The 27472-nt window shown below is 38.3% G+C and overlaps 1 pseudogene; it reads left to right on the top strand.

Annotated features, from left to right (window-relative positions):
• Nucleotides 1-21800: 21800 nt before the first annotated feature.
• Nucleotides 21801-22853, top strand: LOC148161801 (PIH1 domain-containing protein 2 pseudogene; annotated as a pseudogene).
• The last annotated feature ends 4619 nt before the right edge of the window (nucleotides 22854-27472 follow it).

The raw sequence follows: 27472 nt of genomic DNA, 5'->3' as shown, positions 1-27472 counted from the left end.
AGGGATTTATAAGATGTTGGTTGAAAAAGGGAAAAAGAAAAATAAAAAAAAAACAGTCAACAAAAATTAACTTTGATGAAATAATGAATCATGGTAAAAAAAAAAAAAAAAAAAAGCCATGAATCTATGTGCAGTATTCCCCTAGCGCTGGAGTTCTCCTATTCTCCTTGATCGATCAACTTGGTCTTGGCTTGCTGGCTGTTTGTGCTGATCTTCTGGGGGAGGGGCCTGTTGCTGTGGTTTCCAAATGTCTTTGCCGGAGGCGGAATTGCCCCGCCCTTGTCGGTCCAGGCTAAGGAAGCTGCTCCGGTTTGCTCTCAGGAGCTTTTGTTCCCTGCAAGCTCTCGGTACAGCTTTGGAGGACCAGGGCAGAAATGGTGGCCTCCCAATCTCCACTCGGAGGAGCTGAGAACTCGGGGCCCCGCTCCTCAGTGCGCCCCCAGAGAAAAGCAGTCACTCCCGTCTCCCCGGTCTCGGGCCGCACTCCGTGCTCACCCGGCCTGTGACCGAGCGTTTCTATCTCTGGCACCTGACCCCGCGCGGAGTCTCCAAACCCAGCAGATGCCTGCGGTGCGCTCCCGCGCCGCTCCTCCCCGGGAAGGAAGGGGAGTCCCCCCGGATCTGCCGCTTGTTGGGTCCCTGCTGGGGGAGCCGTGCCCCGACTGGGCCGCAGATCACAGTTTATGGCCACCCCGAGCTGAGAGCCCGCGACTCTGCTCCGTCTCTGCAGCCAGCTTCCCTGCTCTGATACCTGGGAGCTCTGGCGCACTCAGGCACCCCCGGTCTCTCTGTGACCCCAAGGGTCCTGAGACCACACTGTCCCGTGAGGGTTCCACCCCCCGCTTAGCCACTGCAGCGACGTCCCTCCGCGGAGCCGACTTCTAAAAGGTCCGATTTTGTGCTCCGCGGCTCTATCACTTGCCAGAAGCGGCCGGCGGAGGCCCCTCCCCCGCCGTCTATCCTCCCGAATATCGCCTCGGATTCACTTCTCCGCACACCCTACCTTCCAGTAAGTGGTCGCTTCTCTGTTCAGAGAGTTGTTGCTACTCTCCTGTTCGATCTCCTGTTGAGTTCGTAGGTGTTCAGAATGGTTTGATCCCTATTCAGCTGAATTCCTGAGACCAGATGAAATCTAGGTCTCCTACTCCTCCGCCATCTTGCTTCGCCCCTCCACAGTAAGAGGTATTTTTAACTCCATTTTACTGCTGAACAAGTTAGAGAGGTTGTAATTTCTCTACATAGTTCATCTAGTCAGGAATAGTGAACTGAACATAGAATTTCTGTAAAATCTGTGACTATTTTTTTAAGGGTCTTGTCCTCCTAATTTGGAAAGAAATGCTAGAAAAAAGATCGTGTTCAAACTGCTTTGGAATCCAGCGATGATTTCTTTCTTTCTTTCTTTCTTTCTTTCTTTCTTTCTTTCTTTCTTTCTTTCTTTCTTTCTTTCTTTCTTTCTTTCTTTCTTTCTTTCTTTCTTTCTTTCTTTTTCTTTCTTTCTTTCTTTACATATTTTATTTATTTATTTGACAGAGAGAGCGAGACAGCAAGAGAGGGAACACAAGCAGGGGGAGTGAGAGAAGGAGAAGCAGGCTTCCTGCTGAGTGGGGAGCCCGATGCGGGGCTTGATCCCAGGACCCTGAGATCATGATCTGAGCCGAAGGCAGACGCTTAAGGACTGAACCACCCGGGTGCCCCACCAGTGGTGATTTCTAATGGTCCTGATTTTCCTACCTGATTTAGAAGTCCATTGAATCTTTTGAGAGCTCCCCTAATAAGGAGTTGCCACGAGGATTTGCAAACCATTAGAAGAATGTATGTCATGACATACAAAATTGGGGCTCTGTAACACACGTAGGCACATGAAGAAAAACGCACACATTCAGACTGACTCAGAATTCCTGCTTCCGCAACAAGTCTTCTTCAGTACATTGGAAATGTCAAGAGAAGTGATAGAATTAAGTGACTGCTCTTCTCTCATTCATTAGGGGATAAATATTCTAGCTTGGTATCTGTAGCATAGTAGACACTCAATTAATGGTTGATGAATAGAAGCATAACAGGCTGACTTAATTAAGCAATTAATTTAATAATGAACGCTTAAAAATACTTGAAATTGATCATTTAAGGGGGAAAAAACTGTCTTTAGCAGGATTGAAAGCATAAAATGACCTTTACAACCTTGTTGATCTTAAACTCATACAAAATAGTGATATTTATTGTCATTTTTAAATTATAAAGAAACCAACTTAAAACACAAACATGCAAACATGTTTTTATTAAACAAAGGAGAAAATTTTTTGTAGGATAATTTTTTGTTTTGTTCATTTTAGAAAATTTGTGCAGAAATGGAGATAGATGATTAGAACAAGAAGAAACTATCAATCCCCTGAGATTATTTTATAAGACTTTTATTTTGTTGACCCCATGGCAAAGTAATCACAAGATTATTCTATTAATAACTTCAAAGTATAAACATATAATAGCTTTAAACAAAAATAGCAGTCTCTATTCAACATTATTATTATTATTATTATTATTATTATTATTTATTTTTTAGAGAGGGTGTGGGGAAGGGCAGAGAGAGAGAGAGAATCTGAAGCAGACTCCCTGCTGAGTGCAGAGCCTGACTCAGGACTTGATCTCATGACCCTGAGATCACGACCTGAGCCAAAACCAAGAGTCAGACACTCAACCGACTGAGCCACCCAGGCACCCCTCAATTTTTTACCTAGCTTATTCCATGAGTATTATCTATAATCCTGAACTGTGATTTATCATATGTTGTAAGATAGCTTCACATATTCTAGCTCTGTCTTTGTTTTCTCCTCATATTTCTGTTAAGAAAATTGAAAGTAATCCATCAAGGTGGAATATGACCAAACTGGAGTATGTCAAAGATCTGAATAAAATACATATCACAAGTCAATAGCTTTTGTAGACACATAGTCAATATACTGTTTACCTTAATTAAGAACTAGTACTTTCACTTTATTCTTTGATGAAATTGAGCTCTTTAAAAGTAAGTATGGTGAATTATTTATCCTAAATTACTTGTGCTTAGTAAAGTACATTCTAGATAGTCATTTAATGTTCATTAAATAAAGCAAATATAAGTTGTAAGAATCCTTTTTTTAATGTAACAGGTAATAAAGATCTATCCTGAAATTTTCCGTTCCATAAAATCTAAACATTGATTTTTAACTGGAAACAATCATAAATGGTAGAGAGTTTGCATACAATTTTTAAATGCTGCATTTTTAAAAGTGTGTTCCATAGAACACTGCTTTCAAGGGTTGCTAACAGGTGTTTCTCTTACATAGGACGCGAGCTTTTCAGAGCTTTTATTTTAATGGGCTAGTATGCAATACCATGACCCAAGAAGAGATCTAATTACTGTATTTCCTACCATCATTTCACTGCAGAGTTTCTTTTTTTGTTCAATATATTTTAGGAAAGGCCACTGTGAATGATGTTGCAGATTTCAGATTGGTTAACTTATCCTTTGCTGATATCTTTCCTACTTTGTGAATAAGAGATTTTTTTTCACATAACATTTCATATAACTCCCCAAATACCTCACTGAACTTATATTTCAGGTTGAATATGTATGTACATATATATATCTTACATATATATATATATAATAGGTAGATATGATGGCTTCCAATCTATTTGATAGCCATTAAGTGTTATATATTCATTGTGATTGTAATTTATAGACCTAAAATCTATTTATATGTTCAATTGCAAAACATTTTAAAAATAAAAATTCAAATGCTTATCATACACTAATAAAAACTTCATATTAAAATATAAACTCAAACCAGTCTAGAAATTTGGGATTTGGAAACATCCAAAAAGTAAAGTTAAAAGTTGTATTAGTTTTGTGATTTTGTTAGATTTTTTTGAGCTTTAATCACTAACCATACAAATCTAAACTGTGAGATAAAATATTGCATCTATTAAAAGTATATTTTCTCTCTTTTTTAAATATTTATTTATTTATTTGAGAGAGAGAGAATGAGTGGGGAGGGGCAGAGGGAGAGAGAATCTCAAGCAGATTCCCCGCTGAGCTCAGAGCCCAAGGCAGGGCTCAATCTCATGACCCTGAGATCATGACTTGAGATGAAACCAAAGGTTTGATATTCAATGGACTGCGCCACCCAGGTGTCCCTATAAGTACATTTTCTTTATTTAAAAAAAAAATTTTTTTAAATTTATTTGACAGCGAGAGAGGGAACACAAGCAGGGGGAGTGGGAGAGGGAGAAGCAGACTTCCCGCTGAGAAGGGAGCCTGATGTGGGGCTCGATCCCAGGACCCTGGGACTATGACCTGAGCTGAAGACAGATGCTTAACAACTGAGCCACCCAGGCATCCCTATAAGTACATTTTCACATGAAATTATTTTATGCCCTTTGGAAAAAAAAAAAAAGAAAAAGTGCAGGTCAAGTGATTTTATGTAAGGTGTTAAATGCAGATTCCCTTCTTCCTCAGAAGGAAGAAGCGAAATGACTGCAAGGACCTTGAAAGGTCAAGGAAAATTTAGGCCAAAACCAAGAATGCAACAAAAGAAGAATTAACAGAAGCAAAGAAGACACAATGAAAAGGAAATTCTTTGAAAAGGGAAGGGAAAAAAATGACAGTTTAGGTCATTGGAGATTTAATTGACTCCTCAAAGTCAGAAGAACAAAGCAGTCTGAAGACCTTTTACAACAGTCCTATTGAGATTTTACCCCAGCCATTAACATATCTTCCTAATTACGCTAAGCATCTCTCAGACAGGCTACTGTTAAACCCTGCACTTTTTGAGAAAAATAATTGGATAATGTCTTGAAAACAATTAGGAGGATCATTGGATAAGAGATTCTGTATTATTTACCTGTGAGACCATGGTAAGTCTATTTCAGAAGTTAAAGCCCAGTTATAAATAATTATGAAAAATAACTTTCCTGAAGATGTAGCACTCTTCTTGATTGGTGAACTAGAATTATGATTCTATGTATCTCTGGATAATTTACTATGCATGAATAATGTTAAATAACTCTTTGACCTTTAAAACTTTAGGTGTACAACAGCTGCATATACAGTCGACCTCGGCCCTTATCAACACTTAAAGTGCAAGACTGAATGGGTCATGAGACCTCACATGATCACCCCTGAGTTTCAGGTAGCTCCCAACAACAGAAATAATCAAGAGAATGTCTTGGATAAACCTAGCTTCTGTTGAAGATTATCAAAATTATAGGAAATTTTATATCAAAATTATATATCAAAATTTGAAGTTAAGATTCTAATTTGGAGCATCTACACTGATGAAAAAATTTTTTGATGAAATTTTTAAAGTAGTGACCACAGCCCACTACATTTTAGGCTCAGGAACAGGACATAGTTGTATCCACGTGCAGGCATTGATCTAAGGGGGACTGACTGGTTTAATTAGGTTAATGGAGCAGTTCTTCAAATAGGCACTCTATTTCTGAATTCTGAAGAATTTCTGTATCTCCCAGTCAGTTATGCTTGTTTCTCAATTTTATTGGTAGTGTGAATTTTAAGACTTGACCCTCCTACTTCCAAACAAGATTAGATTTCATTTTTTTCTACGTGTTTATTAGCTGTTAAAGATAGAGGAGAACTTATCAGAGGATAGTTCAAAATGTCCAACCTGTTCTGTTTTTTTTTATTTTTTAATTGTTATGTTAATCACCATACATTACATCATTAGTTTTTGATGTAGTGTTCCATGATTCATTGTTTGTGCATAACACCCGGTGCTCCACGCAGAATGTGCCCTCTTTAATACCCATCACCAGGCTAATCCATCCCCCCACCCCCCTCCACTCTAGAAACCTCAGTTAGTTTTTCAGAGTCCATCCTCTCTCATGGTTCGTCTCCCCCTCTGACGTACTCCCCTTCATTCTTCCCCTCCTGCTATTTCTTCTTTTTTTTTCTTAACATATATTGCATTATTTGTTTCAGAAGTACAGATCTGTGATTCAACAGTCTTGCACAATTCACAGCGCTCACCATAGCACATACCCTCCCCAGTATCTATCACCCAGGCCCCATATCCCTCCCACCCCCCACCACTCCAGCAATCCTCAGTTTGTTTCCTGAGGTTAAAAATTCCTTATATCAGTGAGGTCATATGATACATGTCTTTCTCTGATTGACTTATTTCACTCAGCATAACACCCTCCAGTTCCATCCATGTCATTGCAAATGGCAAGATCTCATTCCTTTTTATGGCTGCATAATATTCCATTGTGTATATATACCACCTCTTCTTTATCCATTCATCTGTCGATGGACATCTTGGCTCTTTCCAGTTTGGCTATTGTGGACATTGCTGCTATACACATCGGGGTGCATGTACCCCTTCGGATCCCTACATTTGTATCTTTGTGGTAAATACCCAGTAGTGCAATTGCTGGATCGTATGGTAGCTCTATTTTCAACTGTTTGAGGAACCTCCATACTGTTTTCCAGAGGGGTTACACAAGCTTGCCTTCCCACCAACAGTGTAGGAGGGTTCCCCTTTCTCCACATCCCCGCCAACATCTGCCATTTCCTGACTTGTTAATTTTAGCCATTCTGACGGGTGTGAGGTGGTATCTCATTGAGGTTTTGATTTGGATTTCCCTGATACTGAACAATGTGGAACACTTTTTCATGTGTCTGTTGGCCATTTGGATGTCTTCTTTGGAAAAATGTCTGTTCATGTCTTCTGCCCATTTCTTGATTGGATTATTTGTTCTTTGGGTGTTGAGTTTGATCAGTTCTTTATAGATATTGGATACTAGCCCTTTATCTGATATGTCATTTGCAAATATTTTCTCCCATTCTGTCGGTTGTCTTTTGGTTTTGTGGACTGTTTCTTTTGCTGTGCAGAAGCTTTTTATCTTGATGAAATCCCAATAGTTCATTTTTGCCCTTGCTTCCCTTGCCTTTGGTGATGTTTCTAGGAAGAAATTGCTGCAGCTGAGGTCGAAGAGGTTGCTGCCTGAGTTCTCCTTTGGGATTTTGATGGACTCCTGTCTCACGTTTAGGTCTTTCAACCATTTGGAGTCTATTTTTGTGTGTGGTGTAAGGAAATGGTCCAGTTTCATTCTTCTGCATGTCGCTGCCAAATTTTCCCAATACCATTTGTTAAAGAGACTGTCTTTATTCCATTGGACATTCTTTCTTGCTTTGTCAAAGATGAGTTGACCATAGAGTTGAGGGTCCATTTCTGGGCTCTCGATTCTGTTCCATTGATCTATGTGTCTGTTTTTGTGCCAGTACCATACCATCTTGATGATGACCGCTTTGTAATAGTGCTGGAAGTCCGGAATTGTGATGCCGCCAGCTTTGCTTTTCTTTTTCAATGTTCCCCTGGCTATTCGGGGTCTCTTCTGGTTCCATACAAATTTTAGGATTATTTGTTCCATTTCTTTGAAAAAAGTGGATGGTATTTTGATGGGGATTGCATTGAATGTGTAGATTGCTCTAGGTAGCATTGACATCTTCACAATATTGGTTCTCCCAATCCATGAGCATGGAACGTTTTTCCATTTCTTTGTGTCTTCTTCAATTTCTTTTCTGAGTATAGTTTTCTGAGTACAGATCCTTTGCCTCTTTGGTTAAATTTATTCCTAGGTATCTTATGGTTTTGGGTGCCATTGTAAATGGGATCGACTCCTTGATTTGTCTCTCTTCTGTCTCGTTGTTGGTGTATAGGAATGCCACTGATTTCTGTGCATTGATTTTATAGCCTGCCACTTGACTGAATTCCTGTATGAGTTCTAGCAGTTTTGGGGTGGAGTCTTTTGGGTTTTCCACATAAAGTATCATATCATCTGCAAAGAGTGAGAGTTTGACTTCTTCTTGCTGATTTGGATGCCTTTGATTTGTTTTTGTTGTCTGATTGCTGTGGCTAGGACTTCTAATACTATGTTGAATAGCAGTGGTGATAGTGGACATCCCTGCCCCGTTAATGACCTTAGGGGGAAAGCACTCAGCTTTTCCCCATTGAGGATGATATTCGCTGTAGGGTTTTCAAGATGGCTTTTATGATATTGAGGTAGGTACACTCTATCCCTATACTCTGAAGGGTTTTGATCAAGAAAGGATGCTGTAATTTGTCAAATGCTTTTTCTGCATCTATTGAGAGGATCATATGATTCTTGCTCTTTCTTTTGTTAATGTATTGTATCATGTTGAATGATTTGCGGATGTTGAACCAACCTTGCAGCCCAGGGATAAATCCCACTTGGTCATGGTGAATAATCCTTTTAATGTACTGTTGGATCCTATTGGCTAGTATTTTGGTGAGAATTTTTGCATCCGTGTTCATCAAGAGTATTGGTCTGTAATTCTCCTTTTGGATGGGGTCTTTGTCTGGATTTGGGGTCAAGGTAATGGTGGCCTCATACAATGAGTTTGGATGTTTTCCTTCCATTTCTATTTTTTGGAACAGTTTCAGTAGAATAGGTATTAATTCTTCTTTAAATGTCTGATAGAATTCCCCTGGGAAGCCATCTGGCCCTGGGCTTTTGTTTGTTGGGAGATTTTTGATGACTGCTTCAATTTCCTTAGTGGTTATAGGTCTGTTCAGGTTTTCTATTTTTTCCTGGTTCAATTTTGGTAGTTGATACATCTCTAGGAATGCACCCATTTCTTCCAGGTTACCTAATTTGCTGGCATAGAGTTGCTCATAATATGTTCTCATAATTGTTTGTATTTCTTTGGTGTTGGTTGTGATCTCTCCTCTTTCATTCATGATTTTGTTGATTTGGGTCATTTCTCTTTTCTTTTTGATCAGTCTGGCCAGGGGTTTATCAATCTTGTGAATTCTTTCAAAGAACCAGCTCCTAGTTTTGTTGATCTGTTCTACTGTTCTTTTGGTTTCTAGTTCATTGATTTCTGCTCTGATCTTTATTGTTTCTCTTCTCCTGCTGGGTTTAGGCTTTATTTGCTATACTTTCTCTAGCTCCTTTAGGTGTAGAGTTAAGTTGTGTATTTGAGACCTTTCTTGTTTCTTGAGAAAGGTTTGTATTGCTATATACTTTCCTCTCAGGACTGCCTTTGCTGTATCCCAAAGATTTTGAACAGTTGTGTTTTCATTTTCATTGGTTTCCATGAATTTGTTTAATTCTTCTTTAATTTCCTGGTTGACCCATTCATTCTTTCGTAGGATGCTCTTTAGCCTCCATGTATTTGAGTTCTTTCTGACTTTCCTCTTGTGATTGAGTTCTAGTTTCAAAGCATTGTGGTCTGAAAATATGCAGGGAATAATCCCAATCTCTTGGTATCAGTGGAGACCTGATTTGTGACCTAGGATGTGATCAATTCTGGAGAATATTCCATGGGCACTAGAGAAGAAAGTGTATTCCGTTGCTTTGGGATGGAATGTTCTGAATATGTCTGTGAATTCCATTTGGTCCAGTGTTTCATTTAAAGTCTTTATTTCCTTGTTGATCTTTTGCTTAGATGATCTGTCCATTTCAGTCAGAGGGTCTTAAAGTCCCCCACTATTATTGTATTGTTGTCAATGTGTTTCTTTGCTTTTGTTATTAATTGCCTTATATAATTGGCTGCTCCCATGTTTGGGGCATAGATATTTACAATTGTTAGATCTTGTTGGATAGACCCTTTAAGTACGATATAGTGTCCTTCTTCATCTCTTATTACAGTCTTTGTTTTAAAATCTAATTTGTCTGATATAAGAATTGCCACCCCAGCTTTCTTTTGGTGTCCATTAGCATGGTAAATGGTTTTCCACCCCCTCACTTTCAATGTGGGGGTGTCTTTGCGTCTAAAATGAGTCTCTTGCAGACAGCATATTGATGGGTCTTGTTTTTTAATCCAATCTGATAGCCTGTGTCTTTTGACTGGGGCATTTAGCCCATTTACATTCAGGTTAACAATTGAAAGATATGAATTCAGTGCCATTGTATTGCCTGTAAGGTGACTGTGACTGTATATTGTCTGTGTTCCTTTCTGATCTATGCTGCTTTTAGGCTCTCTCTTTGCTTAGAGGACCCCTTTCAATATTTCTTGTAGGGCTGCTTTTGTGTTTGCAAATTCCCTTAGTTTTTGTTTGTCCTGGAAGCTTTTTCTCTCTCCTTCTATTTTCAATGACAGCCTAGCTGGATATTGTATTCTTGGCTGCATATTTTTCTCGTTTAGTGCTCTGAAGATATCATGCCAGTCCTTTCCGGCCTGCCAGGTCTCTGTGAATAGGTCTGTTGCCATTCTAATGTTTCTACCCTTGTAGGTTACATATCTCTTCTCCCGAGCTGCTTTCAGGATTTTCTCTTTGTCTCTGGACTCGTAAGTTTTACTATTAGATGTCGGGGTGTTCACCTATTTTTATTGATTTTGAGAGGCGTTCTCTCTGCCTCCTGGATTTTGATGCCTGTTTCCTTCCCCACATTAGGGAATTTCTCTGCTATAATTTGCTCCAATATACCTTCTGCCCCTCTCTCTCTTTCTTCTTCTTCTGGGATCCCAATTATTCTAATGTTGTTTCATCTTATTGTATCGCTTGTCTCTCGAATTCTGCCCTCGTGATCCTGTAGTCATTTCTCTCTTTTTCTCAGCCTCTTTATTTTCCATCATTTGGTCTTCTATATCGCTGATTCTCTCTTCTGCCTCATTTAGCCTAGCAGTTAGTGCCCCCATTTGATTGCACCTCATTAATAGCTTTTTTGATTTCGACTTGGTTAGATTTTAGTTCTTTTATTTCTCCAGAAAGGGTTTCTCTTCCACGCTTTTTTCAAGCCCAGCTAGTATCTTTAAAGTCATGATTCTGAACTCTAGGTCCGACATCGTACTAATGTCCGTATTTAGTAGGACCCTGGCAGATGGTACTACCTCTTGTTCTTTTTGCTGAGGTGACTTTTTTTGTCTTGTCATTTTGTCCTTCCAGTAAGTGGTCGCTTCTCTGTTCAGAGAGTTGTTGCTACTCTCTTCTTCTATCCTCTCTTGAGTTCGTAGGTGTTCACAATGGTTTGATCCCTATTCAGCTGAATTCCTGAGACCAGACGAAATCCATGTCTCCTACTCCTCCGCCATCTTGTTCCGCCCCCAACCCTGTTCTTAATAAATGTTTTCTGGAGATCTCTCTTAGTAGAAAGAAATACGTCTCAGTGGTTCTGTTCGTATCCTAAGTGTTTTTGAAACTACTGTATAGTATTATTGTTTTCCTTCACGTTAGGGTATTTTCACAGGATATCCCTACCCCTGCAAAGGAGTTCTGGTTATAGATGCGTATGTTTATCTTCACTTTACAGGAGAAAAGCCAAGAATCAGTAGTCAATTAACTTTTGACTAGTGTGCAGTATTTAGCTCAGGACCATAATTTTAGAAATAAACCACGATCCAATTTTTGAGGCTCACGATAGGCCAGATACTGTTCAAAGCACTGTAGATGTAATGTCTAATTTTATTCTGGAATGAATCCTAGAAGGCAGTTTCATGGACTTCATTTCCAGTTATGGAAACTGAGGTTTAAACAGTGCAATGACTTGTTCAAGGACCTGGGACTCAAGTGATGAGCTGAGATTTGCATTCAGGTCAGTTTTACTCCCTGTTTCTCCTGCTCTCTGTAGGTCCCTAGGAGTATTTGCTGGAATGACCTCTTAGTAACGATTGCTGGGAATCCTTGCTTTCTCCATGTCTCTTTCTTTATAAAGGTCTCCCCATTGTTTAAATGGATCTCTTCTTACATAGAAACATGGAAAGAGAAAAACACTCTGTAAAGATTTAGCAGTGTCTTATGGTATATTCTACAGCAGGGTGAGATAACAAATAAACAGAGAAAATGTCTATTATAAATGGCGTTATTGGGGATGTGTGTGTGTATACATATATATATATATATGCTGGCCGTCAGACAACTGGGGGGCTAGGGCTTCCAATCCCCGATGTAGTTGAAAATCTGCATATTAATTTGCCTCCTATTAACTTAACTACTAAGAGCCTACTGTTGACCAGGAGCCTTACTGATAACACGAACAGTTGATTAACACATATTTTGTATGTTATATGCATTATATAGTGTATTCTTACAATAAACTAAGATAGGGAGAAAAGTGTTATTGAGAAAATCATAAGGAAGGGAAAATACTTTTACAGTGCTGTACTGTTAAAAAATCCGCATGTAAGTGGACCCCGTGGTGTTCAACGGTCAACTGTACACACACATGTATATAGCGGCATCCATATAACTCTTACACTATTACATGAAAGCGTGTGATTATTCCTACATTCTCCCTAACTTTAAGGTATAAATGTGATTGTGAGTTTCTTCTCAGAAGGAATGCCCTTCTCCCCTAACTGATACATAGATATGTGACCATAGATTATTCTGATGTGGATCACCAAACTAAATCTTATAAACCATTGTAGAGAAATTTAGGGTGCTAGAATAGCATTTAATAACCAGTTATTGCCACAGGACACTAACACAGGGCTAGAATCTGCCTCTGCTGCCTAACCACACTTGGACACAGCGCAGGGACAGGGAATCCCGGCCTTTGAATTCATTCATCTCACCTTGGAGGCAAGTAACAGGAAGCCCCAAACCATTTATGCACCTAGTCACAAAGCACGGTGTAAATCTAACTTATGAAAAACTACCTCAGAGGGTTATGTGGTGTGCATTTCCATGTTGTAAATTTTTTCCGTTTTTGTGCGCATGTGACATTTATTTTATTTCTATGTGAGAGTAGCGCACCGGGCGTACTTCTGCATCATTTTCTGTACCTGAGTCTCTCTTTATGGTTGCCCCTCTCCTGTTGCATTTTCCCTCTGACTCTATTACACTTTTTCCCCACCACCCCAATTTCTAATTCTTTCTGTTGTTAGTTTTCTGCTTCCTTTAGCCATAATATAAAATGAAATTGTAAAGGTAACTCTGAGTTGCTTTTGAGCTCTTCCTGTGATATGACAGCAAAAACTAATTTGTTTTTATTTCTGTAGCTTTTCGTTGATTCTTTTTATGGATCAGATGCCCATTAAAACAAAGAATGGGGCAGAAGTCCACATCTTGTGCCTTTCTGTGACTGTTTTGAACTGAATCCATGAAATCAATGTATGACAATCAGCAGTTTAGAAGTTGGATTCCATCAGTTTATTTTAATGGAGTTTGTCTTGTGTTTTAAATTGAATCAGCGCTCTTTGTTGCTCTAACACGAAGTAGCAGTATGTTCATAATAGGAGATTTTTCTTATGTCTTATGTATACCAATATAAATCTTCTCATAGGCTGGTCACAATTCTTAAATATTCTGTTTGACCCATAATCCATCTGCTTAAGTCTCATACATACCATTAACCCACCAATATTTGAGACAATGAATTGATTGCAGATTTCAGGATGTATTCCTCCTGTCACTGTTAATGCTAATGGATATGCATTTCGACCTGTCTTGTAGCACCATTTCACTGGAAAGAAAATTAATTTTTAGTGACCTAATCCTTCATTTTCTTTATGTCTGATTTTCACTTGATTTAGAAAAGATAATGTTTGGGTGAGCACATTGTTATCTACAACTTAGTCTTTTTCAAAGCAGCATTTCTAACCCATCTGCTAAGCCATTGTTTGCATTAGTTTGGTGTCGACTCTGAGAAGTGTCTATTATATTTCCTTGATTTCTAGGGATAATACAGACTCATCTTACCAACACTGCCCTCAGTGACTCTGACCAAGGTTCTCAGGTGGTCATTAGCCACAGTCCCCTCCCGGTAGAAAGGGTGGGACTGCAAAAAAGCTCATCCTAGCTACATCTTTATGTGCAATTACATCTACTGCACTTTGTAACTGAAGATGAAAGATAATCATCATACGTAACTACTGATGGCCTCTGATGAAGCTATTATGGATGATTGTTCTCTTCTTTATTTTTTTTTTATTTTTACAGTGAACAAAGAAAAAGATGCAGCTAATATATAGCTATTTTTAAAAAGAGGCTAATGTGATGTAGATAAAGAGGAATTTAAAACAGCTAGTTGATGAGACTCTAAAGGATGTGATTTGTCATAGATATAATATGTTCCTCAAATATTTATAAAGGCTTAATAATAGGTGTGCTCTACATATTTCATTCCCTTCAACCCCCCAAAATCTAGGTAATATTCATTAGTTTAAATAGTTAATAATTTAGTAGGCTTAAATAAACTAAGATGATATTTCAGAACTATTCAGTGAGACCAGGTTTTATAAATGATGCAAGCAAAGCATCTATTTTCATTTATTATGAATATAAACATAGGAACTCTATTTACCGAATGGTCTCGTGAGAGACCATTCAATTTCATTTTCAAATCTGTCCTCATTTTTAAGCCTATTCTCATTTTAAAATCTGTCCTTAAATAGTGTAACCATTTGTATGTGTATATATAGGCAGAAACATACACATTTATATACATACACACATAATTGGAACTAAATAGGTAAATATTATGTAAGTAGGTTTGTAAGCTTCTGTGCTAAGCTCTAGGAATGAATCAAGATAAGATGGCACTTTACTATGCCATTACTTACATAACAAAGCTACCCTGTTCCATGTATATCAAGCAGATAATCACCTTGGAATTTTGCTGTTAGGTAAATAAATATTTTAGGGAGAAATTTAGAAACCCTGTTGGACTGTATTTATTCAGCACACATTCTAATGATACCCAGCATTTTGAAAATGGGTATTTATGGCTTGTGGAACATTTGTGGTGCAGTGAAAATCCATAAATTGCGATTAACACAACAAAGCTGGAATATGCAGGAAGTTGTGATTTCACTATCCTTCTGCTGAGCGGCTTACAAGTGTGGTGGTGGGGTGTCTGGTATTCTAGTCCTAGCTGCATATTTTATTTCCATGCAGTGGTTACGTCTCATTCAGTGAAGTGACAGATACATCTGCTAGACGTCTCTTTCAGTGGGTGAGGAATATTGCTTGCTTTAGAGAGCACTTACTAAGGACAGTAATTTGCACTGACTTGAAAAGCAGGGGTTAGATGTCTTCCGTGTATAAGGTATTCCCAAGTTGTGAGATAAATCACTTTATAATCTGTACTGGTTCTTCCAGTCCAATGGCTGGGAAATTACTAATCAAATATAGCTGTTCAAAGAGCTTGACTTGATATCATATAGTTGACCTTAGCACAGAGAATGTTTTGCTGGAAAAATTATAAACTCCACTGAAATATGTCCCAGTCTGTCCCTGGGTGTTTTGCACTATTTCCACTGATTTTACTGATCTTGGTCATCTTATGAGTATTCTTGGAATGGAAGAGACTTCTCAGTATGAGGTGTTAGGCTTTACATGTTTGACAACACAGAATGGCCCATTTTGACATAATCATGGTAATTTCTGGGTGCTGGTTTTAAAAAGTCAGACGTACTTGGTTTTCCCTTTTTTGATTTTTCTTATATTACTGTAACTTAGATGAGACAGTCCCTTCATTTGAGTACTTTATCACATATTGATGTCAAAGTCTCTGTCTCTCTTTCTGGCTCTTTCCATGCATAGATATAATAAAGGCACAGATACACAGACAGAGATGTTTACAGATATTGTGAGGGGCGTATGTGTGCATATACACATACAATAAAGCTTGACCTAATGGTGTTGTAATATCTACCTGTTCCCTCTCCTAATATGCTCATAATATTTCCACCGTGGCTAAAGAAGGGGGAACAGGAAACAAAGAGGTCACCACAATGGGGGCACTTGCTGTCTGGAAAGCATTCCCGGAGGGCATAGAACAGAAGGGTTCAAAGACCAAACCAAGAAGATGGGATTGCCGAGACGATCACATCAATGTAAACGTGCAGTGCGAAGTAGGAGGAAGAAAGTGGTAGGTAACATACTTAGGATGGAGTGCCAGAGGAGGGGGGCAGCTTGTGATCAAGTAAGGTAGACCTGTTGGCCTTTGGTGGGAAACTCGTCCAGGTGGCCAGACACCTGCTAGTCTGGTATTTATATAATTCAGTGTACTATCAGTGTTTTAATGCAGTGATACAAAATAGTAGGGAATGTACTAGTAGAATATGTGTATTATATTTCTGCATATAACTACAAGTACACAAGTCAATGACAGAAATCATTCTATATATTTTCTAGGAATACCTATTTGCTGCTTTTCTTATTAATGTTGTGTGTTTCAGACATGCAGAAATAGGCCCCAGAGCCTTAAGAAATAGTTTTGAAGGAAACTTAAAACGGAAACAATCACATCTACTATTTTTCTCCCCAGTGAACCAGGAAAGCCTGCCATTTTTTTTTCTTAATTTCAGAATGGAAAACTTTGTATAGGATCCCAGATGTTCTGAAAGTAGATAATTAGAGAACCAGTGATTTAGTCTGAAGAAAATAATAATAGGACAACTAAATAACTATTTTAAGGCTATAAGTGGACATTATATGGAAGATGGCATCTAGTGATACTTAATTTACTGGAGTTGCTATTTTTACCCCTCGAGGTCTGACTGGTGACTAATTCTTGGGGGAGGAGGAGGAAGAGGTTTAAGAGCACTTTAACTGGATATTTCTTATTTGTATAGATAATTGATTTTCTCATTTTTATCATTCTCTTGTATTATGTTTAGGACATTTACAAAATATATAAAATGGTTTCAAATGATTTGTTGGATGCCAGAAAATGATTAATTCATTTTTCTTTGTTTAGGATAAAATTTGACACCTATTAATTAAAAAATTATCAAAACAGATGTGCTTCTTGTTATTCTTTGCAGCGTCCTCTGAGGCTATCTGGAAGTTAGAAATTCTATGATGATTTCACTTGCCTCAGTTCTCTCTCTCAAAACCTCATAATCAATCCGTTCTCATAGCCACACAGATAAAATCCAATTCCCTAAGAAACTATATGACTTTCTTTTTTATTATTTTATTTTTAATTGTGGTAAAAAAAAAAACCCACATAACCTAAAATTTACCTTCCTAGCCATTTTAAGTGTACAGTTCTGTATTGACTAGGATATTCACACTGTTCTGTAACTGATCTCTAAAACTTCTTCAAAAGTCCCTTACAAAACTGCAACCCCAAAGCAGGTAGACAACTTCCCATTTCCTCTTTCCCCAGCCCCTGACAGCCACCACTCTGTGAGACTTTCTTCCTCTGACTCCTGTCTCTGCTTTTTGGATTTTCTCTAACTCATCTCAAAACCTGCCGTTCAGGCACACAAAACTTCCCATTCCCCATTCAGGCTCCAGTTTTAAGACCTTCATCTGCATTCTTTCCCCAGCCATTGTATGGTTAACTTCTGACTCAACTTTCAGATACAGACTTACAAGACTGTCCCAGAATGGGAGATGTACACCTACTATGTGCTCCTATATGCACCCTTCATTTCCAGCTATCACAACAATTAGCTTAAAACTTTTTTTTTTTGATAGAATGTGAGTGCTTCAAAAGTCAAACCAATAGCTACATAAAGAAGAACATCTAGTCCAGCCCATCATTTTATTCTTGGCACCATAGCACACACTAAATAAATAATTGTTGACTGGATAAGCGGATCAGTGTTCAAAATACCTCTGAGTATTTGAATATTCTTTTGTCACCTACTGGCTGTGTGCCCTTGGATACATAAAGATGATGATGTTGATGATATTAATTACAACATTAATGACAGCAAGCAACCCTGGCTGTCACTGACACAACACTTCCTATGTATGAGGCACTTTTTAAACCTTTACATGCATTAACTCATTTACTCTTCCTAATAACCCTATTCATGAGGTACTATGATTAAGCCTGTTGACAGATAAGTAGAGAGGACAGGAATGCAGAGTGATTTGTTCAAGGTTACTTAGCTCCAAAGAACAGAATTGTTCCTGGAATCAGACACTTTGAATCTGAACTCATGTTCAGAAATATCACTGCTTTCTGGGGTGGACCTCTGTTTCTTTATTTATAATAAGGGTTATTGTAACTATTTCAAAATTGGGTGATGAGCATTAAATGTTCTAATCTATGCGAGCGGCTTAGCACAGGGCCTGATTTGTAATGAAAGTTTAAGAAATAACAGCATTTATTGTTGTAATATATGTCAAGTGCCTTGTTTGGTGCTTATAAGCCTGTAGGCTTTCAATAAACGCGAGCTGCCTCTTCTCTCTTTCTCCTTAATTAGAGCAAGTCAGAGGCAACTACTGGTGCCGAGGGGTTAGGTCAGGAGCATACTGCAGTGGCCACCAAGATGAAGGGTAATAACTTGTACAAGCTGGGGAAGAAGAGCACAAGTTTCAGAAAACAGCCTCCTGTAACTGTGCGCTCATGCTTTGCTGGGATTGTGATAAAAACATCTGCCATTTGAATAATATTTCTAATTTTGAAAGCATGTTCAATTTCTCATGTCATTTTTATCTCATGGTTGGCCTTGGGAGAAAAGACATAATATCCCAATTCCCATGTTACAAAGAATCCTCAGTGACTTACCAAAGATAAGAGTAGTTTGGGTACAAAGAAGAACTAGAAATTGTTGTTAATGTCAAAAGGTAATTCATCCTCAAACCGGGATGTTTTTGAGAGTGGAAGAGGAAAGGTAACGGTTAAGTTAGGAGAACAGACATAAACTGGGTCTGTCCAGGGCCCGGGAGGACGTATGGGACCCCTTTCTTCTGCTCAGCAGATTCTCCCTTCTCTTTTTCACCTTTTCTCTTGCCCCACAAGCATCACACTGACTTAAAATATTCTTCTTCCTTGATCCAGAGAATGAGTTCTCCTTCTCAGGGTGTCCATAGTTCCATTTGCTATATACACAACGTTCCACATTGTGAAAATCAAACATTATCTATTTGAAAAAAATGAGAAATTGACCCTGATGCAATGACTACACACACACCTATGTGTGTACGTGTGTGCATGCGTGTGGGTGTGTTTGAGATAAAGGATGAGAGGCTAGCATACTTGGCTTGGTTTGCTTCTACGATGGAACTTCCCTTTTGCTCTATTGAACCTCCTTTTTTATCAGTTACGTTGAATCATGTATTAATTTCCTTATAATGCCATAACAAAGTGCCATAAACTAGATGTCTTAAAAGAACAGACATATATTGTCTTACAATGCTGAAAGCTAGAAGTCCAAAATCAAGTTGTTTGTGGGGGTTGGTATTTTCACAGGCTTTTGAGGGAGAAACTCCTCAATCTCTGTCCTAGCCTCTGGTCACACCCATGCTTACCTTGCCTTGCAGATAAGACACATCACTTCAGTCTTCCCTGTCTTCACATGTCATCTCCTGTGTGTCTGTGTCTTTACAATGGTCATCTACAGTCATTGAATTAGGGACCCATCCTGCTCCAGTATTGTCCTCATCTTGATCTTATGTTTGCAATGGTCCTACCTCCAAATCAGGTCACAATCTGAAGGACTAGGGGTTAGAAATTCAACTTTTTTTTTTTTTTTTGTGGCAGGGGGCCATTATAACAATTAGTAAGAACAACCAAAACCAATCATATATGGAAGAATTTGCCAGTGTTGCAGCCTGTATCAGTCTCTCTTTTGCGATAATCTGTGTCTTAGGAAAGCAAGAAAATATAAGAACTAGTTGTGTCTGCTGAAGATATAACCTCATAGTGACCGTCCCTGTTCATTACCTGGTGACAGGATACAATTTCATAGACAAGAATGATAAACAGAGTTACTACAAAATTAGTGTTTTGCCTAAATTATTTTCTTCACCTGTTGTGTTTAAAAGATATGAAAATTATTTTCCTTTTAAAATTAACAAAATTATATTAGTGCTCTATTGATAAATGTATTTATTTACATAATGTCTTAGTCGTGAATAGTTGTTGATTGAAATGGGAAATAGTTTGGTATTTTAATAGAATTATAGATTATTACAAGATAGATCGTTTACACTCCCGAATGTTGAGAATGACAAAGAAGTTATTACTCTAACCTGCTCTGGCTTTACATAAACTACAGAACATGGTGGTATCTGGATAGCTTCCACATTCCCTGCAGGACACAGCTGGGGGAAAGAGGCAATAAGGCCGAGCAAAAGGCACTCTGGGAAGAGTGACAGATCCTCTGGGAAGAGATCAGCAATCCCAAGCAACGAAGTCTCAAAGAGAGGGGCAAAAGTTAAAGCCACTGAAGGTAGCTCATTGAGGCACCAAACAAAGAGGATGGATGGAGGTGCTGAGCAGGCAGGACGGAGAAAGCACAGGTAGAGTGTTGGCTGATGGCTTCTGTGAATGTGGAAGGGCTGGGATTAGCACCTAGTGTGGCAGGCAGTCCCCAGGACTAGTTGGAGTATGGGTCTGGACTCACGAGAACCAGGTTCATGTGCAAGACCTCAGAAGCACGCATTGCCCCCTTTCCTCTACCCACTTCTACCAAGATAAAGGGGCATCCTTAAAAGACCATTGCAGATAAGTGTCCTGACCTTGCAGCTTGCTATATCTTCTGAACCCACTGACTCTTTGGCATACGACGGAGTCTCTTACAAAACCCACAAGCATTCTTCGTGCCTCTGCTTGGAGACCTCCATGGTTCCCCACCAGGCAACTGACATTGTTCCTCTCTGATAAAATTCAGTTTTTCAGAGTTCAGCCTGCATCTTTACAGATCTCCTACTCTCCTTACTGTTCAAATAGACTTTCACTAGTACCTGTGGAGGGAATGAAATCCAGAATGTGAAGCTGTCCATATGTTGCTCCTCGTCTCCTCCGAATTGCTATTTCTCCCCAATGAAGGGTCTGTATGACGGTGATGTTCCTTTTGTCCACCAGCCTCTGACCCTTTCTCTCACGGCGACAACCTCCACGGAATGTCTTCCTTCCCTATTGCTGATACAGATGCGCTCGTACATTCTTACACGGACTTGCTGCTTTCCTATCTTCCTGAGTTTATCTGGAGGGGCTGCACCCTGGCTCATGGTGCCTCATCACAACCCTGCTCCTGGTTCAAAGCACAGACTGCATCCGGTGTCTCCTCAAAGCCTGTGTAGGGCAAAGCTTTTGTGTGAAGGTAAGTCTTCAGTCCAGAGTCACATTTGCATCTGATGTTTTCCTCTACAGAGTAATTTTGAGTGAATATTTATCCTGAGGGACAACTGGAAGTGAACACACATGTCAGTTTGTAGCCTTTCATATGAAACTTATGCTAACAAGGCAACAAAGAATTCATGAGACTCATTGTGAAGATTTGTGTGACCACCATATCGGATATCATTACAACAAAATCAGATCCGTACACCTTTGATGGGGACCAAACGATTCATTTTGCTGTGCGCCCAGGCTTCTGTCCTTGTTTACTGTGCGCAAAGAGGAAGTGCAGATCTTCTCTCTGAGGTTAATTGTTGCTTTCACAGCTCACTCACCCTCTTCCCTTGCACACTGTAGGATTGTCTCTGACCTATGACGTTCTTGTGAAAATCGATATCCATGGCTTATGAGCGACAGGAATAATTCAAATGATGACGGATCCTTGGAGGTGGGCAGTATGGTTAAGCATGTGTGTTTTAAGATGACAGTTGTGAAGATAGAAAAGCTCTGTCTGGCCTTCCTGGGCTCCCAGTTACTTTACATTAAAATGTGGTGTGTCCATCATGATTTATCTACTTCTTTCTGTTTTACATACATTTTTGTCTTTATGCTTTTTACACAGTGACATTAAACAAATTTAATATTTTGTTATGATCAATTCAAGTGCAAGTCCACACTCTGCATCTTTGCTCCTCAAAGTACAGTCTCGACCAGCAACGTTGCATTACCAGAGAAGCTTTGTAAACCTGCAGAATTCAGATCAGGAGACCAAGAGAAGGGACTTCAGAGGCCTATTTACCTCAATCATGGAGTCTTCCTGAAAGGGGCTGCTCACTGAAGTTAACTCAGTTCTGGAACCTCCAAGATGATCTAGCTGGAAGCAGCCCTGAGAGCTCTAAGGAGTTCCTTCAAGAGCCACTGGAAGAGGGGAGACAGCTCAGTGTGCCCTAGAACCATTAGCTCTGTCTGCACTCCAGGATCCTGAAAATGAAAGAAAACAAAATTTTTTTATCAAGCTTTGTCAGTGGAAAAGAACAGTTAACCATTCCCCCAGCTCCCCAGTCAACCACTCATCCAGTACCTCTAAGTACTGGCCAACCAGAAGATATGTCTGAGACATCAGAATTGTACATGGTTGTTGATGTCACCTACAATGCTGGTGTTCTCCAGGTGGAGAAAAGCGCCATGCACAGAAAGATCAGTTAATATGGATGGCCATGAAATGTGTTGAGGACAACTCAATGAACTTATTACTATTACTACTATTATTATTACTCTCACAATATTACTAAATTTAGAATAAAAAGGAAACACTCAAAGGATGAAACAAAATCTGACCAGAGTCCAAACTGACCCCATGGGTTTAAGAGAGAAAACTAGAGAAGATCTGACCCTTGAGCAGATCAGAAGCAGTATGGTGAGCAATCCAGGTCCCTTTCCTCAGCTTTTTTTTGCCAAGAGACCAAGTTTCAAGCAAAACAAGGTATCTGATGGGAGACATTTCCACCACCGAGACCCAGGTGGAGATGAAGAGACCAGCCTATGAATTAAAGATTGTGGCTGATCAGAATGAGAAACCTCTGAAAATTGAAATAGAAGTTAAATCACCTGGTAGTAATTCAGTATGTCTCTGTGACCTTAGTGTTTCTGAAGATGATTTATTGATCGAGGTCTCTGAGAAGTATAGATTACATCTGAATCTTCCAGAATCTGTGCATACTGAAATGACTACAGCAAAATTTATCAAAAAGAAAGCTACATTAATCATCACAGTGCCACTGGTGGAAGTCAAGAGCATCATCTGCTTTGGGTTTTCAGTGCTAACGGCAGATGAATTACAGGACCTTCATGATGGGTGAAGAGGCAGTGGTTTATCTTAAATACCAGTTTTGTATTTTTGTAAGAGTTCTTTTTTACCCAGTGATGTTTTCTCATCAACTGTTTATCTTTTTTTTTTTTTAAACTCACTCTTTCTCCTTCTCAAACTTTATGTGAAGCAGAATCTACTAAAAACAGTATTGCCATGATACACTTTTCTTTGAAGGTCTTCCTAATGGTCTTAAAGTAACAAATATGATTTGGGAAATTCTCTTTGTTTTCAGGTAACATGGGAGAATTCTTGGCTTACTGGTTGAAAAAAAAATTCTTTTTTTGTCTAGGAAATTTTTACATCAGGAAATAAAAATAAAGATTTTTATTTTTATTTTTTAAAAATTTTATTTATTTTATTTATTTAAAATAAATAAAATATTTTAAATAATTTATTTATTTCATTTATTTAAAAAGAAGAAAACAGAGTTCAGGTGCAGCCCTGAAGTACTACATCAAAGTTGTAATTCATAAGAAGCTTTTTCTTGATGTTTTCTATGCACATTAAAGTTTGAGCACTGTTCTGCATCTCTATGAAATATACTCTTCTTAGATGTGAATTAGTGTTTGGTTTTAAACATTGCCATTGTTTTTGGGAACGTAGAGCCCCCAGAAAAATAATTTAACATTTTACACACACAAAAATGTCTTCTAGCTTCCACCTGGCAGATAGAGATTTTACTTTGGGGTCACACAGATGAAATATTACAAAGAAACATTAGACATGATGTCTTTGGTTACCTGAAAAGCAAGATTTCATTAGACACTCTGTGTTTAATAGAACTAAATATTATTGAAAGTAGTTTTTTTTCCTCAGTAGTGACCCATTTTTCCTTACTTGTAACATCTATATTTTATGTAGAAATCTATAATATTGTCATAGAATTGTATATAAATAAAAATTGTGTCCAGGTGAATTTACGGGGTCTGATTTTTATTGCTCCTTAAGTAACAGGGCTCCTAGTTGTCCCGCACAAGATTTTATATTCTGACGAATGCTACCAACTGCAACTTTGGGTTAGTCCTAAGTCTGCAGTAGACTGTAACTTTTCTCCTACATGTTTATACATGTGTGCAAACACACCTGCACTCAAGCATATTTGAAATTAATTTTGAGCAGCTCTAATAGTTTCGTCTATAATGAACTAACCTAAGTTCATTACAGGAGCTGTGGCATTTACAGAGATAAGTAGAGGACAGTTCCTGCTTTCTGGACATTTATAAACTAGTATGCAAAAATAAATTGAACAGAAATCACTTTGGTATGAAATGCAACAAAAGAGCCCCTGATTACTTTTGGACAGGGTAATCAAAAATACATTCTTTAATAAACTGGTATTTAATTGAACTTTGAAAGATACATGATAGTCTAACAGGTAGAAAAAAGGAAGAGCATTTTAACTGGGAAGCAACAGTAGGAACAAAGACAAGAAAACCAAAAATGATGAGCCATGGAGAGAAAAGGACAAATTCCCAGAAAAGTAAAGTGAAAGATGTTTTAAAAAATACCAAAAATTGAAGACCGAAGGCTCTACTTGCCACTACTCCATAGGATGCACATCTTCTAGCCTTTCTAAGAGCTTAGTATATGAAGGCATCATTCTCATTAATACTGGCAAATGAAAATACTGCAGTGAATTTAGAAGACAAATGTGCAAAGACATTTCTTAAAATAGTTAACTACAAAATCACGTGGTCTCAGAATGAAAACATCATTGAGAGACCTCTTCCCCCACTTTCATACAAAGGACAGAAATCCTTTCTGGTCTCCTTTATGGTTTCCATTCCTGTTACGCTTAAATTCATTTCATGACAGGTTTCTTCACTGAAATTTGGAAGATAACTTTTGGAAAGCTGTTTGTTTTCTTGAGTTGATTGGAAATCAGAGGAAAACCATTCAGGGATCTACTTGTCTGTCCATCCCCGAGTCCCAAATTAAGAAATTGGGAACACATTCTTTTCTTCTCCTTAGACCTGAAATGTGTGTGTGTTGTATACTCTGTGTATAAATCAGTATAATAATTCTGAATACTCTGGTATCCCTTTTTTGGACTAGTTCCCAGACTTTTGAATCTAATGGACCAGTAAATTCAAATCATGTGATTGCATTTAAAAAAATCACTATTGTGGATCTAATTTCACTTCCATTGCATAAATAAAAATATAAATTTCACTTAAAAAGTGGGAAGACAATCATCTCAGAATGAAACAGCCCATATTTGACCACAACTTAATCTTATCATATGTTGTAAAAATATGCACACTATAGTTCTTATGTTTCTCACATTTTTCCATGGATTAGAGAAAATTTCTTTTATCATCGGCAGACCGACATTTTGAAAGCACTCTTCTGTGTGACCTCTATTTTGTAAATATCTCTGGTTAAAATGTCCTGTCAGAGCTGAACACCTGGGGCACCTGGGTGGCTCTGTCAGTTAAGCAGCTGACTCTTGATTTCGGCTCAGGGCACGCGATCTTAGGGTCCTGGGATCGAGCCCCATGTAGGGCTCCGTGCTCAGCGGGGAGTCTGTTTGTGGGTTCTCTCTCTCTCTCTCCGCCCCTGCCCCAACTCCTGCATGCTCTCTCTTCCTCTCTCTCTCTCACAAATAAATAAATAAATCTTAAAAAAAAAGAACACTGTATTCTCCAGCATAGTCTTCTCCTTTTTGGACCTGCCCTTGAGCAGCCACAGACCCTCTTCTTGGCATTGTCAATCTGTTTGCTCACCTCGCACTCACACTCTCAGAGCCACCACTCACATCTTTATCTGTGCAGTGAAGTTTTTGAACCTAAAGGCAACACTTTGTATTTATTTTCATTCACCTGCATCCTGTTCATCTGCCGCAGTGTTGCGTTCTGTCGAACACTCTAAAAATAATGGCGATGGATCTCTATAAATTTTATTTACAGTGTCTTCAGGCTGTCAAAAAAATTTGAGCAGAAAAATTATATAGAACTCCTCATAGAACATATTCCATGGATCAATAGTATGTCATTTTCTCTTTTGCTTGACATAAATAAAAATTGAATCAGTTTTATGTACTTTAAAAAAATTCTGCCAGTTTGGAGTTTTGGCAAATGCAGCTTTCTATTTCTTCAACACCTGTTCAACGTTTTTTCTTTTTTTTTTCTTTTATGAGGAGGTTTTTAAAAATAAAAATTCTATATATTTAAGGTGTACAACCGTGATGATTTGATATAAATACACATAGTGAAATGATTACTACCATTAAGGTAACCAACATCTTTTCACAGTCAGCATATTTTGGTGTGTGATGAGTGTACAGTATTATTAAGTATACTCTTGTCTGTATTTTGATATCTTATTTATCCTACACCACTGCAAATTTGCACCCTTTGACCAACATCTCCCCATTTCTCCCCCAACCCCAGCCCCTTGTAATCACCATTCTACTCTCTGCTTCTATGGGTTGGACTTTTTTTTTTTTAATTCCTCATATAAGTGAGATCATTCAGCATTTGTCTTTCTCTGACTTATTTCAATTAGCATCATGCCTTCCAAGTTCATCCATGTTGTCACAAATGGCAAGATTTACTTCTTTCTGAGGAATGAATAAATATTCCACTGTGTGTGTATATCTTCTTTATCCATTCATCTTTCAATGGACATTTAGGTTGTTTCCATATCCTGATTATTATCCTTATTATGAATAATGCTGCAATGAATATGGGAGTGCAGATATTTCTTTGAGATACTAATTTTGTTTCCTTTGGATGTATACCCAGAAGTGGAAATTTTGGATCATATGGTAGTTCTATTTTTAAGTTTTTGAGGAATCTCCATAAGGTTTTCCATGATGGCTGTACCAACTTGCATTCCCATCAAGAGTGCATCAGGGTTCCCTTTTCTTCACATCCTCTCCAACATTTGTTATCTTTTGTCCTTTACATAATACCTAAGAATATGAGATGATATCTCATTGTGGTTTTGACTTGTATTTTTCTGATAATCATTGATGTTGAACACCTTTTCCTGTATCTAATGGCCATTTATATGTCTTCTCTTGAGAAATGTCTATTCAGATCATTTGACCATTTTTTTAATCAGGTTATTTGTTTTCTTACTATTGATTTTTTTGAACTCCTTATGTATTTTGGATATTAACCACTTATCAGATGTATGATTTACAAATATTTTCTCCCATTTTTTAGATTTCCTCTTTATTCTGTTTCCTTTATTGTGCAGAACGTTTTCAGTTTGATGTAATAACACTTGTCTGTTTTTGTTTTGTTGACTGTAGTTTTGAGATCACATCCAAAAAGTCATTGCCTTGGCCAACTGTCAAGAAGCTTTCCCCCTATATTTTCTTCTAAAAGTTTTATGGTTTCAGGTCTTACATTTAAGACTTTAATCCATTGTGAGTTGATCTGCGTGAGTTAAGGGTCCAATTTCATTCTTCTGCATTTGGGAAATTTGTTTTCGCAGCACCACTTAGTGAAGAGACTACCCTTTCCCCCTTGTGTGTTCTTGGCACTTTTGTTGAAGTTCAGCTGACCATAAATGCATGAATTTTTCAAGTTTTGGCAAACATAGCTTTGTATTTCTTCATCATCTGTTCAACATTTTCAAGAAATGTCTCCATTGTTT

This window comes from Eumetopias jubatus, unplaced genomic scaffold (genome assembly GCF_037043125.1).
Source record: "Eumetopias jubatus isolate StellerSeaLion01/CBP00866 unplaced genomic scaffold, mEumJub1_p1.0 scaffold_58, whole genome shotgun sequence".
In the NCBI taxonomy this organism is placed as follows: domain Eukaryota; kingdom Metazoa; phylum Chordata; class Mammalia; order Carnivora; family Otariidae; genus Eumetopias; species Eumetopias jubatus.
The sequence above is the reverse complement of the archived record's forward strand: the minus strand, read 5'-3'. Positions and strand labels throughout refer to the sequence as shown.